Source organism: Motacilla alba, chromosome 12 (assembly GCF_015832195.1).
Source record: "Motacilla alba alba isolate MOTALB_02 chromosome 12, Motacilla_alba_V1.0_pri, whole genome shotgun sequence".
Lineage (NCBI taxonomy): Eukaryota > Metazoa > Chordata > Aves > Passeriformes > Motacillidae > Motacilla > Motacilla alba.
Genome location: NC_052027.1, coordinates 7,974,175 through 7,991,462, shown reverse-complemented (window position 1 = coordinate 7,991,462; position 17,288 = coordinate 7,974,175). Strand labels below are relative to the sequence as shown.

Here is a 17,288-nt window from a genome sequence, read left to right as displayed (position 1 = left end):
TGGGGGAAGGAAGGGGGGAGTGAGCAAGGGGCTAGGTGGTACTGAGATATCAGCTGGGGTTAAACCATAACATGTATTAAAAACAAAAATGTTATGTTCAACCTTCATTTTAAACAGCTTAACCTAAATTGTACTATTAAAAAGTCAGCATTTAAGTACAAGTTTGTTGAAGGCTAAGAATTCTCCTGTGGGAGGAAAAAAGCTTTATTATAAACTGATTCCCATTACATTAAAAGTAGACTGTTCCTCAATGCAAAGCACATCATCCATCATCTCTTAAGTGGTAAGTAAAATGTCTGTAAATCAGAAAAGTATTTTAAAAATCCACAGAACAATTCCAAAACAGAAAATATTGTTAAATATATCTCTATTTTATATTTCCTTCTCTCCCAATCAGTTAATAAATATATTTTTTGAAGCCCCTGGAGAACACCCAACTCTGATCATAGGATCCTTCCTGGGGCAGCCTGTCCCAGTACCTCACTCCTGTGAGGGTGCTGAGGTGCTGGAGCAGGCTGGTCAGAGAAGTTGTGGATGTCCTGGAAGGTTGGATGGAGCACTGAACGACCAGGTCCAGTGAAAGGTGTCCCTGACCATGGCAGGGCTGGTGGAACGAGATGATCTTTCAAGCCCTTTGCAACCCAAACCATTCTGTGGTGGTGTTTTCTATAGCTCATCACATAAAGAGACATTCTTGTGGCAGTAAACATGGCCACAAAGGAGAAGCCATGGGTCACCTTGTTCCATAGTGAGCCAAGTCCTCCAGTGCATTGTCATACTGGGTGAGATCTCCAACACTGAAAAGTTCCCAAGTAACACCAAATAAGTCATTAATTTGTTCAACTTCTTTTTCCTCCACCAGAGCTTTTAAGTTGTCCACAGGCTACTTGGAGGTTTAATGACTATTTTTTTAATTTAAGCCACTTGAGCACCACTGGTTGCTAAGGCAGCACTGGTTTATCAATATGCCACCTCAAAATATTCCCATGCAACTCTTTTTGCTCAATTTCATGCAATTACAGGCAAGTCCCCTTGAAGAGAGCTGGAAGCAATCAAACAACCAGAAGCAATCAAGACCCAGAGCGATAAGTACAAAATGGAGCTAAAAAGCTTGTTCCCTCAAACTGGTCACCCTGCCCAAATGGGAAGGGCTGCAAGGCTTCCCACTGTGAAGCTGCAAAAGAGGACAGATAAGCATGGTTCAGTCATCACTGTCAGCAGCAGCACATTTCTGCTGCAAATAAGGAAATAAAAAGGTTTAAGCAAAATGGAAATATTCAAACATTTATGTGAATATTTCATCTTATAAAGCACTTTCATTCCCTGCACTTCACTTTTTCTGTACTTAATAAAAAAAGGAAAACCCCTGTACTTTTCATTTAATTCATACTTAAGTAAATTACTGTTCTAAAACATCTATTACCACATATTAAAAGACACTGAAACAACAGAATTTGGCCTCCATATCAAGGTCACAAGGAACATGAACCACAACCAGGAACTGAGTTCCATTTTCAATGGCCCAGTTTTGATTCCCATGTTTTTTTAAGCAATTTGCTTTTAAGGAGTCAATTGTATTTCACAGAATTAAACAAAAGTAGTGGTAAGGTCACGATGACAGAAGAACTACCAGGAACCAGCTCTGTCTACTCATCCTGTTCTTAAGAGATTGTGAACATGAGATCACATCCCTTTTGCAATAATCAAAATACTATGTACTCTAAAGTAAGCCTAATTGATTTTTGTTCCCAAAAAAGAGGAGCATTTCAAACCATTTCAGATTGTATTCCTTCCTAAAATTATATTTGGCACAAAGGCTTTTTTTTTCTTTTTCTTTATATACCTCAGAAAAGAAAACAAAGTTCCAGATAGACTCTATTTCTTTGTCATGTTTGCTGTGCTTCCAATGTAACTTTAATAAGCAATTTAAAGAAGGGAGACTTAAGCAGAAATTTCAAGGACAAAAGATAGAAATTCAGAAAATTTATCAACATCACTGGAAACTTCTCCATAATTTCTTTAAGCAGGGTTAAAGGAGCTAAATTGATTGTGTAAATATGAAGCAAAACAAAACAGCAGCTTATTCTTGATTTGACACAGGGTATTTGTAACAAATGAGAAACATTTACTATCCATGGATCATTAAACCTACAAAAATAATTTACATTAACCAAATTGTCCACTCCAAGGGATATTTTTAACATCTGCCAGTATAATTTCTTAAACCACAATCTATATAATCCATTTGGTTTTCATTTTTTTTCTGCTCATTAAGATTTTTGCATCTGGTACCTCGGGTATGCCAGAGAGGTCAAGATCTCTGGCAAAATGAAACACATTACAGTATATACTTGAACTGTTTTTTCTTTCCAAATGAATTAGTTACTAATTAATTAAGGTTTTAATTGGATTTATTTTGCTTTGGTTTGGGGGGGAGGAGTTGGTGGTTGGGGGTGTGTGGAATTATTTTTCACAAAGCAACTCCAGCACATCCAGCACACTTTCCAGTAATTGCACTCCAATGGCAAGACTGATGAATTTTAGAAGGTAGGGCACATTCAGTAAACTAAAGTTTCAGAAAATATATAGTCTTATGAGTTCTCCAAAGCCAAAATACCTATTATAATTGTAAATCAGAATACTAGATATATAATCTATTAATATATAAACAAATTTAACAGATAAAAGGCCTCCATATTCATAGGCCTAGGTCTTTTACAGTGACCTAAAATTTAATTATTTTCATGGCTGTTTGGGGTTTTGTCTGATGTTGGATTAGAATGACTTCATAAAGCTTTGTTTGAGGGGTTGCTTCCATTGGGTTTGGTTGCAATTGGTTTTTAAAGTGATCCCTGTAGCTAAGAGCTAAAGAACCAAGTCATAGAATAGCAAACTCAATTCAAGATCTGTCAACAAAAAGCTCAGTGCAGATCAGCCTCAGGCCTCTCCAAACCCCCCACAATGAGATTCTAAGCAGAAACCAGCAAATGTTTTGGCGAGCTCTGATTACATCCATCAGATTATCTCACAAACCCATTTCAGAGGAAGAGAGAGACATACACTAAACAATTACAAACAAAAAAAAAACTGGAAAACACAATCTTGTTTATATCCACATAAACGCTTGAAACTTTAAACCCTGCCTTTGTTAAAGACACTAATCTGTTACTGAAGATCCACTCCAGACCATTAACAAATAAGGTACAAATCCAACGCCCTGAACGGCATTAGCAGGATCCAAAAGCTGCTGGTGAATCAATTCATGTATTTTTGCACCAAGTTTGGCTTTTTAAGCCACTCAGATACTTTTCTTGAAACAAAAAACAAAACTAAAAAAGACCAGAACAAAAATTCCAACCAAATCATATAGCAGAGTAATAGTACAACCAAATTTTTGTACTTTCATACAACTATTTCTGTAAAATCAGAGCAAAAAAAGAATTAGCACAAGTGTAGAAAATGAACTTTACATGTTACATGCTAAATAAAAATTTACGAGCACACTGAGATTTTATTTTAGCGACAACAAAATCTAAAATGACTGCAGGAAGCATAGATTTATTTTGAGCAAATTTATCACAATATTTGAAGTGCCACATAAAATATTCTATTTGCACTCAGCTGCCAATTCTGCAAGCGCTTTCAAACTTGCTTTGGATACCAAGCAGCTCCCCTGGGATAAGTCCATAAATGCTATCCTAGCAGCATCTCAGAAGGACCCTTTCCACCCTTATCCCTTTGCCTGTCACCACAGATTACTCTGCTTCTACACTGGCCTAACTGCAAGATTAACTTTGAAGTCTGTTTGAACATCTACTTGAAAATATAAAGGAGGGGAAATACATCTCCCTTATGTTGGGTGCTATGCATATGTAAGATGGAATGAAGAAATAGAAATAATACCACATTTAAAGAAACAGATTTTTTTTTCTGAATCAGTAATGGCATGTTGTGCTTTGAAACGATAAATTATCCCAGGGCCAAAATAGATTTCATTATGACTGTGCACTAATGAGTTCATTTACATATGTCTTAGAAAATTGCATGTATCACAACTTCAAGTAAAATTTAGTCTCAATAAAATTTAACTAAAAAAATTAATTCTTTTCTCAAAATAAATAATTAGTATATTCTATCACCAGTAATTCATTCCTTGTACAAAGGAACAGTAAAATTTAGAACAGCAGTTTGAGTCTTAGGTTTTTCAATCAAGTTATGATCAAAGCATTTCCTGCCAATCAAAATAAAAGCCATTAACATCAGTTATTTGAGTAAAAGACTGGACAATTTTCATCTTTACTTCAGACCAAGAACTTCAGCAATCACTGAAAAGACACACTTTACTATTTACTGCTGTTCTTCATGGGAAAAAGAAAAACCAGAAAAAAAACCCACAATTTGCCACATTCAGAGCAAGTCTGAGTATCACATCCTCTGAACTGCCAGAACTCAAGTTCAAGTCACAAGTTCTGACCTTCTCAGGCATGCAAATTCTTATATCATGCTTATTATGTGAATACGTTAAGTTGGGACATGCTGCAAAGTTGGGCAGAAGTGACCTCAAACCCCACAGTTGATGAGCAGCTTCTCTAAATACAACCAAAATATTGCATCAAACAAGCGTCAAACTGTTAGCCTGGTCTTAAAAATCTTATTTTCCTTGCTTTACAACAAAAATCAAGTCTGGGACATTAAAGTATGACAGCAACCTGTGTGTCTTCAGTCATGCACAGCTCCCTTTACAGTCCCTGGAGGCAGCAGAGCCTGGCGAGCTGCACTGGAGGTGCTCACACTCTGCAGCAGCTTCTCCCCCTCCTGAATGTGAAAGGAGCCAAGGACAATTAGTAAACTCTCCCAGACTAAGCATTGTGCCTAGAAAGAGGCAGAAGTGTTAAGAGTCTTGATCAAAAGATGATCAAGACATGATAGATGAGAGTACCAAAACAGCCATACAGCAAAGTAAGAACAGTGGTAAGATAATGGTAATTACAGTCTTTTACCAAGACCCTGTAAACATACAAGCTTTTTTGCCTTTCTCCTTTGAGCCAGGGGTACAGAAAGGGAGAAGCAGCAAAGACTAGGAGATCCTCATTAAACAAACATTCTCGAACTACAGGATGTGCAGGGATACATCCAGCTCTGTCAAAGGGAAAAAAAAAAAAAAACCACACAGCAAAAAAAAAAAATCTACCTTAGCTCTAGGAAAAGCTACATTTATTTAATCTCCTTCCTTGAAAAAAACTTAGAAAATGTCATTGTTTAGACAGCTTATCATTTTAGACAGCTTATCATAAATCTCATACAATTTCCCCTGCCATAATTAAATCATAGATTGGTTTACAAAAACAGTAAGTGTAGAACCATAAAAAGTTGACCATTTTGCATTAAATGAAATGTTCCAGTCCTGCAAAGATTTATGCATACATTCAACTTGATCCAGGTGAGGCATTCCACTGTGAGGGCTGTTATGTTAAAGCAACAGCAGGTATAAACCAACACTAATTTGAAGCTCATAGTTGTTATAACAGCTAGAAAAGGTTTTCATTTGTGTTTAACATCACTTTTAGGCATGAAACACAATCTTATTAGCACAAAGTAACTCCCACGTTAAGCTACATATGCTGCCAAAGCACAGGAATAACACCTTTTTTGTTCATTTTTACTTTCAAGCTTCTGTTGCTGATACACAGTTCTTATACTCCAAATATAAACATAAATAGGAGTCAGATGATTCTCATCCCTGCTTTTCATTATTTAGCTCTAAATCCACACTTTTTTTGTCTTCAGCTCTCAGAGAACTGCACTGAAGTACTTGAGGGAAAAGTGCAATAGAAAAGTGGAAAGCAGGGCTATGGCAAAAAAATGGTTGAACACAGAGACACAAAAAGAGAAACCAACCTTTTGCTACAACTTCATCTTTCTCTTCAGTCAGCTAATAACATGCTCTGTCTCCTATATTACAGATTTCTGTACATTATGCCCAAAGCAAGTCAGTGAAAAAAAATCTTCTAAACAGTTTTGCTGTTCATAAATTACTATCTTCAACAGCCATTTGATCAGGCACACCTTCAGCACTGTGGTCTGCCCTTAAGTTGAACTAGGCTATTTTCCTTGTTATTATTATAAAGACAAAAGGAAGTCAGTTTTCCTCCAAAATTTTCACTTGTCAAGATGTCTTTTTAGTAGATTTTTTAATGTGTTTTAAATCCTTCATAAAACCATTTCAGAGTCACTAGACAGAACTACAACAAATTTGAGTATTAATAAAACAATTCCATTTATTACACGCAAGACTTTCGAAGGGAAGAATTCTTACACTCTTGACATGCCACAGGCAAGTGTTAGAAATAAGATTGAATGAGAAAAGATAAAAACTTTCAGAGTCAGCACTAATCCATGGTCTCTTTTGATGCTCACTCCCTTGGCAGCAGGTATTAGCTTTCCCAAGCCCAAGTGCTCAGAGGAACTACATTACTACTCTTATTAAGTCTTATTTACCAACCAAAATACTTTAACATGAGGGAAAATATGGAAAGGCTCAAACACCTGTGAAAACCCTGAGGGCTGTAGCAAACATGGGGGAAAAGAAAATTCCCACACCCTGCCTGGAACTGTCAGTCCATAAATCCCAGCAAACTGTGACTGAAGGTTTTTAACCTTCAGCAATTACAAAGAAACATGAAATAAGTTGCCAAGATCTACCAATAATAATAATAACAACGAACCCTTTCATTTCCAACTTTGACAGGACATTCAAACATATCTACACAAATCTGAAGTAAATTCTCAACAGCATCTAACTGACCTGGGACACAATGTCATATTTTTGGGGCATAGACAACACCTACTCAATGTTCAAAATATTTGAGGGTAATATTAAGAGAAAATATTGACTATAATAAACCTGACCCTGTTACTAGGCAATACACAACCAATGAATATTGTCCTGCTCACAGAAGTACAGAGTTACCTGAATATCTATTCCCTCGAAAGTGGCACTTGTTTTTTTGGGGTTTTTTGGGTTTTTTTTGAGAATATCACATAAAATTTATTTCTGTTCAGGAATAAATCAACAGAAGAGACTGGACTTCCATTCACAGAAAATCTGGGTGCTACTCTTAGCAAATTCTGTTCTCAGCATGGCCAGGTACTGAGAACAATTTTCTACGTGACTGCACAACATTTCTTTTACAGTGAAGAGCATTAGCTGGATGCAAGTGCAAATCATTAAGTCCCTTGGCCAGAGTATCCATATGTACAAAAAGTGTCAAATAAATGCTTTCAACAATGCAGTTTAAGACCAAGAGTACGAATACTATCAAGTAAAATACTCTGGTGAAACGTATAACTTGATTCTTTTTTTTAACAGTACAAATATAATTAGGCAAACCTTGACATTTGCCTTTGGCTGGCACTCTGCTTTCCTTTACAACACATTCTTGAAGTTTAGGAATTGTTTGCCTAGGAATTTAGTTTGTATTTATGTACAGCCACTTTTCATTGAGGCTCTTTGCCTCGAGGGTGCAATCACTTTGTGTTCAAGGAATAGTCTGAAAACACAGAAAGCTTTTACCCACTATAAATTTAACATCCCTGTAACTGATTAATTCGGTGTGCTCTCCCAGACACCTGAGTGGCAGCAAGACTAAACATTCCCTGGTCAATCCACTTCTTACTGAAGTCATTTTTTGCACAACACTCAGAGAAGGGAACTTGAAGGAAACATGAAAAAGTAACCTATGAGATGCATTATTGAGAAATCTCAACTTTAACACCAGCCATATTACAGCTGTGCCTACTTTGAGTCCCCAAGTAATTACATGTAATGAAGGACTAATGTGTTGGATGAACATTAATTAAATCAAACTCTTTTTTCCCCGGTTGGGATGTTGCATTATTTATATTATATTGCACTTCCAGGCCACAGAGTCCTTATGGAAATTAGATACAAGTGAAGAGACAGATTTTTGCTGTCAGCAGCAAGTACACCACTACCTTCAGAACAGTCTTAGAAATTTTCTCATTGCTTGGACAAAAAAAAAAAAAAACCAAAAAAAAAAAAAGAAACTGAGGGAAACTTCAGTTGGTGAGCTACAAATATATGCTGGCCTTCAAACAAAATCAATTAATGTAAAAGGAGGGATAATGAGGAGGAAGTACCAAAAGGCTCATTGAACACCTTATTTCTAAAAAAATATATATCTGAACATATTAACTTAGATGTTAAAGATTTACTGCATTTGAAGATGCAAAAAATTAGTTTAAATTTAGCACTCACCTATGCATTACTGCAGTACCATAGATGCAGCAATGCTCAAAGGAAAGATCCACAACTGCATGCCCTACATAGGTGTTGCATTACAGCTAATCAGCAATTATATGGAGACATTTATGTGGCATTTTAAGAAAGGTTTATGCTCTAAAATACTTTATTAAAAATAAAAAAACTGAAAGAAAACATTATTTTAAAATCAGGCACTTTGGTGCATAAAGTCAAGTGCTGTTAATTAGGTGATGAATTCCAGTCTTTCATTAAACAGAATTGCATTTAGCTGGGATTTACTAAATTAAATCTAGTCAAAACCAAAGATCATTCCATTTTGAAAAGCTTCCTACACTTTTATAATAAAACAAACACTTTCCCTATCAAAACAGATTTCAAATTTGCAAAGCATTTCGCAAGCATTGTGCCAATTTTGTAAATCCAGAAAGTATATTAAAACCAGCTGAAGTGACCTGTCAGAGGATACATAAAGAGTCAACAGTGGGAGTGTGAAGAAGTTGCAGGTTTCTTAAGACTCAAGAATCAACACTTTCACAACCAGATTTGCATACTTGGGTAAAGAACCAGGGAAAATGGGGCTATAAATCAAGAAGAATAAAGCCCTCTCTCCTAAATTACTTTCTTTCCTACCAAGCCAACAAAACTATAGAGAAGGAATCTCCCAGAAATGAAGTTTTATAGTTTAAAACTAATACATTTCTCCAGCTGAATTTGTATGTTTCACTAATGAAAGCGAAAACACTTAACAGGAAACTAACTTTTTTTTTTTTTTAATTAAACGTGGTGGCTATTCAACTGAAATAATAGGAATGAACAGGTCACATGCCTGATGGACTTCCAAAGTTATGTGAAAAATGTCTTTTCCCCTCACTTTTCAAATTATGCTATTTCTGTTAAATCAGATTAAGTGAAATTATAATGCTTCTATTAAAAACTCAGACCAATAAGGAACATTAGTTTTACTTGGTCCTTTGACATAAACTAGCACAAATTTGCATATTAAATAAACTTAATGCCAAGTCTACGTCTCTATTTACCTGGTTTAAATTTCTTTTAGATTAAGTCCAGCTCAAACCCAACTCCATTCAGTCGGAATGTAAGAAGGTAGAGTTAAAACTGATTCGGCCACTTCAATTCAATTTTGTGCATAGACAAAGCTTATGGTAACTTGATAATAAGCCAAACATTATTTGCAACCACAAATATTATTTTGGAAGCGCAGCCTAATGGTTGAAGCATGAGATGACAAATCCATTTTTAAATAGAAACCAATTTTCATCACAGACCACTGAGTGACTCTGGGCAAGTTAATTAACCTCCCTGCAATCTGTGAAATTGGGATAATACCTGGCTTGCAGTGAGGCTTATTTCATTAATGCTTATGAAATGCTGAGAGATCTTTAGATGGATATACTGTAGGAAGAGAAACAAGCTCAGTATTTCAAACAGTACTTTGAAACATAATTCCTATTTGAAAACACACCTCACTGTCAAGTAAAATGTCACTTCATAAGTAGTACTCAAGTGACATTAGGTGTAGTGAAACTGTGCTCCACACCATATCAAAAATCACAAGAAAAAGGTGACATATTACTTCTCTTCTTTCAGCTACATACAGAATTACCACTATGCATTTATAGAATTCATTCTCATCACAAGCAGCCACAAACATTGCAATCAACTTTGAAGAGTTACTCAGTCTGCCAGTGCTCTAGAATCCTCAACACAGAATCTACTTCTGACTGCAAATCTGTAAACTTCATTTCCAGTGGAGCTTCACGGCAAATACTGAAATATTTCACTGTACTTTTTATTATTTCGCTCCCTGATTTTTATCTGCCTTCAAGACAAGATTGCAACAGGAAGGAGTTCATTGCAAAACCGACAAGGTGAGCGATGAAACCAGGGTGGACAAGGTAACTGGTCTCTCAAAGGGTTACCAAGGTTATTCAGAATGAAGAGGGAATTTGAGATGCAGCAAGAGTTCTGAGCACCAACATTCTTTCTTCCAGCTAGCATGGTTAGCAAATTCTTAGCTGAGCATGCTGCTCTCTCAAAAGGAAACAGGCTTTGTGCCACAAAAAGTTCTTCAAAATATAACATTTAGAAGCAGCTTCAGGCTTCCCTGGAACCTGAACATCCATACATCATTGCTTTCAGAAAAGTTTGCTCTCTCTAATTAAAACCATCTCTTTCACTTCTGAAGTTACCAATCCCTTCACTTGTTCACAGTTTTGTTCATTTCTTTCATATTCCCAGTAAGAACAAATATTTTTCTCTCCTTTATGTGTGATTTATCGATTTCAACAACTCTAGTGTTCCACTGAGCCACAATTTCTAACATATTTAGGTCTGGAAAAAAGTCTCTAAATCATGAGGTATGCTAGTTCCCCACACACCCCTCAAACAGTTGCTAATACAGACATTGCATATGCATTATTCAGTGCATTTTTAAGTCTTCATTTCACATCCTTACAGAAGCCAATTTCATGGAAGAGGCTTTCACATGAAGAAAAAGGCATTTAGAATAATTCATTATTGAAAATAAAAAATATTATTTAAATTAAAATAATTTTGTTCAAGTTTTTCTTTTCAAAGGACACTTCAGGGGAACTTCATAGTTTGGCCTCCGTTAAAAGTTTTAATCTTCTGAATGCAATTCCATCTATCAAAGGTTTCAACAGCAAGCCACAAAAAAAACCACTCAGGGCAATCCTTTGTCACTTGTATATAAACACATGAATTAGTTAAATACTACAATACCACATTACAGCTGCTGTAGTGTGCTTTAAATAATGCCCTATATTTATCCAATCCTACAGAAAACAGGTAACAAAAGTATATCAAACCAGATACAACACCTGTAACAGAAATAGGAATATTTACATTGACAACTGTGTTAAAATAACATTGTAACACTACTTAAGGCTTTAGCTAGGGTGTTTCAGACAGTTACTCTTTATCCTACCATGGGGACTCTTAGTGCTTTTCAGCAGGACAGAAAGCCTGTGAACAATGAACTGAAGCCACAAAACCATTAGAAAAAAAAATTGTAAGAGGTCATTAATGCTCAGCTGAAGAACTTTCATCCAGAAATGACAGATATACCACTAACTTGTTGACTGTGTGCCAACATCTTCAAGCCCAATTATTAAGATCACCATAGAAAATTAATAAATTAAAAATCCAAAAAGGAACCACTACATTACTCCAAAGTTAAGGAATGTATTTTCAAAAAAAGACATACTAAACACCAGCTAAGTTTGATAGACAGGCCTGGTAGCTTTTTCCCTACTATTTCGTAGAGAAAAAGCTCATCTCAACAATTACATCTTCTATTTTAAATGCACTTTAATAGGGCTTTTATAGGAAACTGCAGGCAAAACCGCAGACAAATGGAATGGCTACAAAAATGCTGGTACTTACATTTTAATTTCTCAGTTTTGCAGTACATACTTGATTATTATAATAGACAATGCTTTTCCGTAAATTTGGAAAAGTTTATATGAAGTGTCATTATAACATGAAGCACAGGTAATCATACACTGCACTGTTCTGCAGTCCTTCAAAATGCCACAAGCATTCATGACTGAACATATCTTCATAATGCCCGAGAGATTACAACATTCAGCCTAAAGTAGCAGCCTATGAAGTACAACCTATTTTGTTTGTGAAATTCTTGTACATGCTGTTCTTCCTAAAGAAAATGATGCTTCAGAGACAATATTTCTGTTGTGAGTATTTACATAACACATAGTGACTACACTGATGACCACGTTTTTCCCCAAGCACAGAAGCCAACAAGGAATTCCTATAACTTATATACTCAACAGAAATGATATTTGCTGTTTGCACCCTGGAAGTACCAATTCACAGCCTTTCCCACACACTGAAAACAACACAACGCTGCTGTGGCACAAGCAAAGTAATTACCACTCTCTAGGGGTTGATGACTCCTTTCTTGGTGTACTGAAACAGTTTACAGAAAACTAATTTTCTTAGTGATTAAGGAAGATTAATAAGGAACGCATTCTCTCTTAAGTCAAGAGTTACTGAATACCTAAATACAGCAGTGATTTATTATAAATGCATAATAATGAGGTCTCAGCCAAAGACAATTGAACTGCAAAAATACATCATTAAGACTTGGGATTTTCTGCCTCAAGTCTCTTCTGCTGGAAAACTCTTTCTAGCAAATTAAATACTTGGCCTCCTCTTTTTCTTTTCCTCAGTACTATAGAACAACAAACTTAAACTCTTTGTTCAAAAGCCAAGTATTCTGGGAATTTTGACTCATAAAAAGGAAAGTTTTTCAACTCAAAGTTGCTACCATTTAGTTGAAGGTCCAGCAGATAACATGAGTAACAGTGATAAGCAATTGGTAACAGATAAGCAAATCCTGTGAACTGCAGGTAGAGAGGAATTGTATACGATAAACTCAAGGGAATAAGGAATGCCTTGACAAGATTTAAAGGTAGAAAGAATTTTCTGAAAACAGCACTGTTAAGGAAAACTGTGACTTTAGCTTGTTTCTTTGGGTAGTTGTATTGCAGCTTTAGAAAGTTATTTCAAGTTTCATCGAGTGCGTGGCACTGAACTGTGCCACTTTTTACACTTCTCCCTCAGCTCTATGTTACTGCATCAAATGTCTCAAATCCAGAAAAGAGGCAAAATCCTTTGGGTTCAAAAACATTTTTTTCCATGACATTTTACACAAGTTCAGATTACAATTAAATAAGACATTAGGAGCAACTAACTACTCATTTTGATAACGACTACTGGAACTGTGGTATAAATTAGGACAGTTGTGTTATCATAAAGCCAACTCAGTATCACAGTAACTCTTAAATAAACCTAAAAGTAATCTCATTTTCCTTAAAACATATGCATATTAAAAACTTTAGACTCATAAATATAATAACCTCTTTCACTTTCACTGTACTCTACAATTTTCTTGTGCACTAGACCATCATGTAAACAGCTCTCAATACAAGAATTAAGATTCAAAACTCCAAAACCTGTTAATAGTAGTAAATGAAGCACATGTTTAGCTACACAAAATATTCCTCTGCTAGAATTACCTTGCTGAAATAAGTGAAGACATAACAAAAAAAGGGAATTTTGACATTTCATATTTTGTTGAATGCCATTGCTATGCAGGCAATCACTGTCTCTTACATATAAATTAACATCCTACCATCTGTCAAGTGTTCAGATAATCACAGGGTTTAATGCACAATATGGTTATTAGAATGTGACCTGACAAAAAGAAAAAAGAACACAACCTAATTTGGACTACAAAATCTATGCTCTCACTGGCAAATGACAGCTTGACAAGCTATTATTCTGCATTTTGGCTTCTCCAGTAAAAGCAATTTTACGCATGCGTAATTCTATTAGTCATACAGTCAACTGCCTGTGGAAGATTACTTCAAACTATAAAATTTGCTTGGTCATTCAGGATTTTGAACCTATGTAAATGTTTGCACCATGAATAGAACTTTAATGATCTCTATATACACATACCTGAAAAGAAAATACGAGTCACTACGCAAAATAATCCTGTGATGCTATCATTAACTGTAACCACAGACATTCTTCAAGAAATCATGCAAAAAGTCATTAAGCCCATTAAATACTTATTTATCAACTGGCACTGGCTGTTCCAGAAGTAGAGTGTACAGGACAGCTCTTTATCCAATCTGTTTCACATGCAAATGTGTCATCTGCTAATAAGCACCATCATTATCATCATGTGCTACCTACATACTCTCTTTATGGCTTATTCTACTCCCAATGCCTTGTTTTTGCCAAGGTAAACATTACTGACAGTTGTCTCTACCAAAGACCACTAAAAAAAAAAATCCTATTACTAACACAAAACTACCAGGCAAGCCTCATGTGCCCATGGCTTCCACATTTCTCAGTGACTCAACTGCATTGCTAATGCTCCAATAAAATATACTGCCAAAGGAAATACTCTAATGATAACTTCAAAGGGTAAAATACATGCTCAGGAAAGGTGAAATTATGGCTTCAGAAAAAAACAAACAAACCAACCATTTTAAGAAAGTGACACAAGAAAAATAAAGCACACACAAACAACAATAGAAGTTCAACCGAGTTTTCCTACCTGCAGAAATGAAGTTTCCATTTGATAAATTTTGTTAAGGTCTAGCTACACTACTCAAGAACCTGCCTCAATAATAAAGCATTGTGATCTTGCTTTCTTGCCGGGGGCAAGAAAAATCAGTTCTGGGTTTATGCAAGGCCTGGCAGCATTTCAAAGTGTACCACTACTTACAGTCTTCACAAAACAGGTCTTATCAGCCAGAGGTCTGCTACTCTGATTACTGGTTTCTTCCACAAGGGAAATTAGAAAAAAACAAGGAGGAACCACAAGGAAGGAACATTTAGATTACTTCATTCAGTTTTACACATAGTAAAATGTTCTTCCTATTAAATGCTAGAAAATATCAGTTGTATAGGATAAACATCAAAAAGCACCATTTTTCAAAGTACCTAAGTCAATTATGCGAGCTCAGTCCTTCTTTTGAAAGATCACACAATATAATTACTACAGGTCACCAAATTCTCACTGTCTAGTAATGGACATAGTGGAATTTATACATGCTCAGCTACATCATCCAAACCGGTAACTACTTTGTGAAACCTGTTCCTCAGTACTGACAGGGCTCTAAGACTGTTTTTCTGGGGAAGTTACTAAGATAGACAAAGGGGAGAAGAACCATGACACAGTCTACTGATTCTCTGGATGTCTGTAAGTGTAAGTTGAGGAAGTGCAGAGAAAAGCATCTTGTATCAGTTGTGCTCTACAAATATTTACCCAGGGAATAACTACAGAGTAACCACCAAGCAGGAAATGCAGTATCTCTCACTCTTCATTAAATTCATGAAATAAAAAAGTGTCCACCTTATTCAAAGGCAAGCCTCTCCCCAAACTGGAAAATAAACACTTCAGCCAGTTGGATATATCACTTTTTACCCTTAAATTTAAGCACTTGGGACATTGCTCCTTCATAATAACAACTGATAATTCTAAGCAACTTCAGACTTAAACTGAAAAGCAATCCACCTCAAAACCCACACTATAAAAGTTAAAGAATTAGACACAGTTGTACTTGCCCAGTTAAAGTTCTTAGTGCTGGACTCTTCAAGGCAGACTTACACTGAGACAAGCACTGAAGCCAGCCTGCTCTGCTGGCTATTAGTTGCTGCCTGTTCACGTGACTGAAAGCAGATTTACATGATCACAGCTGCTACATCACACCTGAAATCACACCGTTAATGCTGCCCCCGACACTTCCAACTGAATGCTGTTGGTCAGCCTCAAATAACCACACTGATGATTAACCTATGGAAAGGTTTGGTTTTAAAGACTGAGTGCATCACCTTTATTTTTTCTTTTTTTCCACAGAAAAGAGTATTTGCACAGGAGGTTGATCAAGCTTTTGTGGCTTTAGGTCAATTTGCAAGTTCTTTGGCCCATACTATTCACCAGGGCATTTATATTGTAATGATTCACTCATCTCACCTGTCTTATATTCTCTTATGAGAATGAAATTGAATACATTAATATCAGAATAATTAAATAATATGAAACACAATGCAAGTTTTTTTTAACTGAAACATTTGAAGTAATTTCTCACTAGACCAAGGTCAGGAGAAGATGAAAATTAAAGTCAAATTAGCCCAATCAACCAAAATATAGTAGGTGACTTAAAGTAGTATAGCAGCTGACTTAAAGTAGTATATTACAACTACCAAAACAAGTGGCAATGAGAACACCCTTTTGTATACTGTGTAAGGAAACTACTGTGGGTGAGGGGAAAATAAAAAAGCTTTAAAAAATACCTTTGATAATCAAAGGAGCTTCATACTTCTCTATCTCACAGAATATTCAGCGAATTACGTTTGCTTCTCTATAATGATTTCATCGCTAACAAGATCAGAGAAAATGATTTATTCCACCCCCAGTCTTCCTACATTTGTACGTCATCCTAGGGGACACTGACTTTCTGAACACTGAATTGCTTTTGGCCATCTGATATTACATTACTGCAGGCTTCTGCAGAAGGAGCCAGAAAAGGAAAAAAAAAGAAAAAAAAAAGAGGGGAAAAATAATTACATTAATGCTGGGAATCAAAGTTTATTGACTTTCCCTTGAGCTATAATACCAAAAAGCTGATTACAGAAGTTGTCAACTTATTTAATGATACCACCAACTTCTCTCAGAACTCATCAAAATATCTTCTGAAATATTTCTCAAAAGTTTTTGAAGTAGAGGAATACATTATTAACTCTACTTCATCTTGCTGAAGATAACTGTGTTTTGCCTCTGCTCCTTCCACCTCTTCGTGTCTACCAAAACACTAAAAACATTGTAATTGTAATAAAAAAACTCCAGGATCCTCTGAATTGCATTCTCAAGCAAACCAGCATCTCATTTTCACATCCCAAGTACATCCTATGTATTCTAAAAACCTAGGGAAAGGCTTGAGTAGAATACAGCTGTAACAAAAGTGAACATCTCATCCCTACCCATGGCAGCTTGCTCTGAGAACTCAAGCTCAAAACATGGTACTCTGCAGTATGGACACTCTAGTGGACAGAGAATCCATAGACCATTATGGGGTTTAAATTTTCACTCACACTCTCCCCTCTCAAGCAAGAGGGCTACCCATACCTGTATTTGTTCCAAAAGTTCTCTTGAACACTGTTAATGCTTCTTCCTCCTTTGGAGAGCAGATTTCTCTACCAACACTTTTTCTCCTACACCATGAGTGTCAATGGGAATGTCTTCCTTCCCTTACTTTTACAAAACTACTTTATTGTACAATGTGCATAGGGAAATACTCAATGAAGCAGCTGATAATGAGAAAAAATGGCCAGAGCTGTATTTTTTAGCTTTTTCATCTGGGTCAGCAGTGCAACAGAAGGAACCACTCTAGCAAAAAAAATTTGTTCTTATATCATTTACAAT

General features: G+C 36.0%; 1 protein-coding gene across 3 annotated transcripts in view; it reads right to left on the bottom strand.

The window, feature by feature from the left end:
- The window catches only part of FHIT (fragile histidine triad diadenosine triphosphatase), a 530,314-nt gene that overhangs the window by 489,145 nt on the left and 23,881 nt on the right, over window positions 1-17,288 (bottom strand). The gene's annotated exons all lie outside the window — the stretch shown is intronic.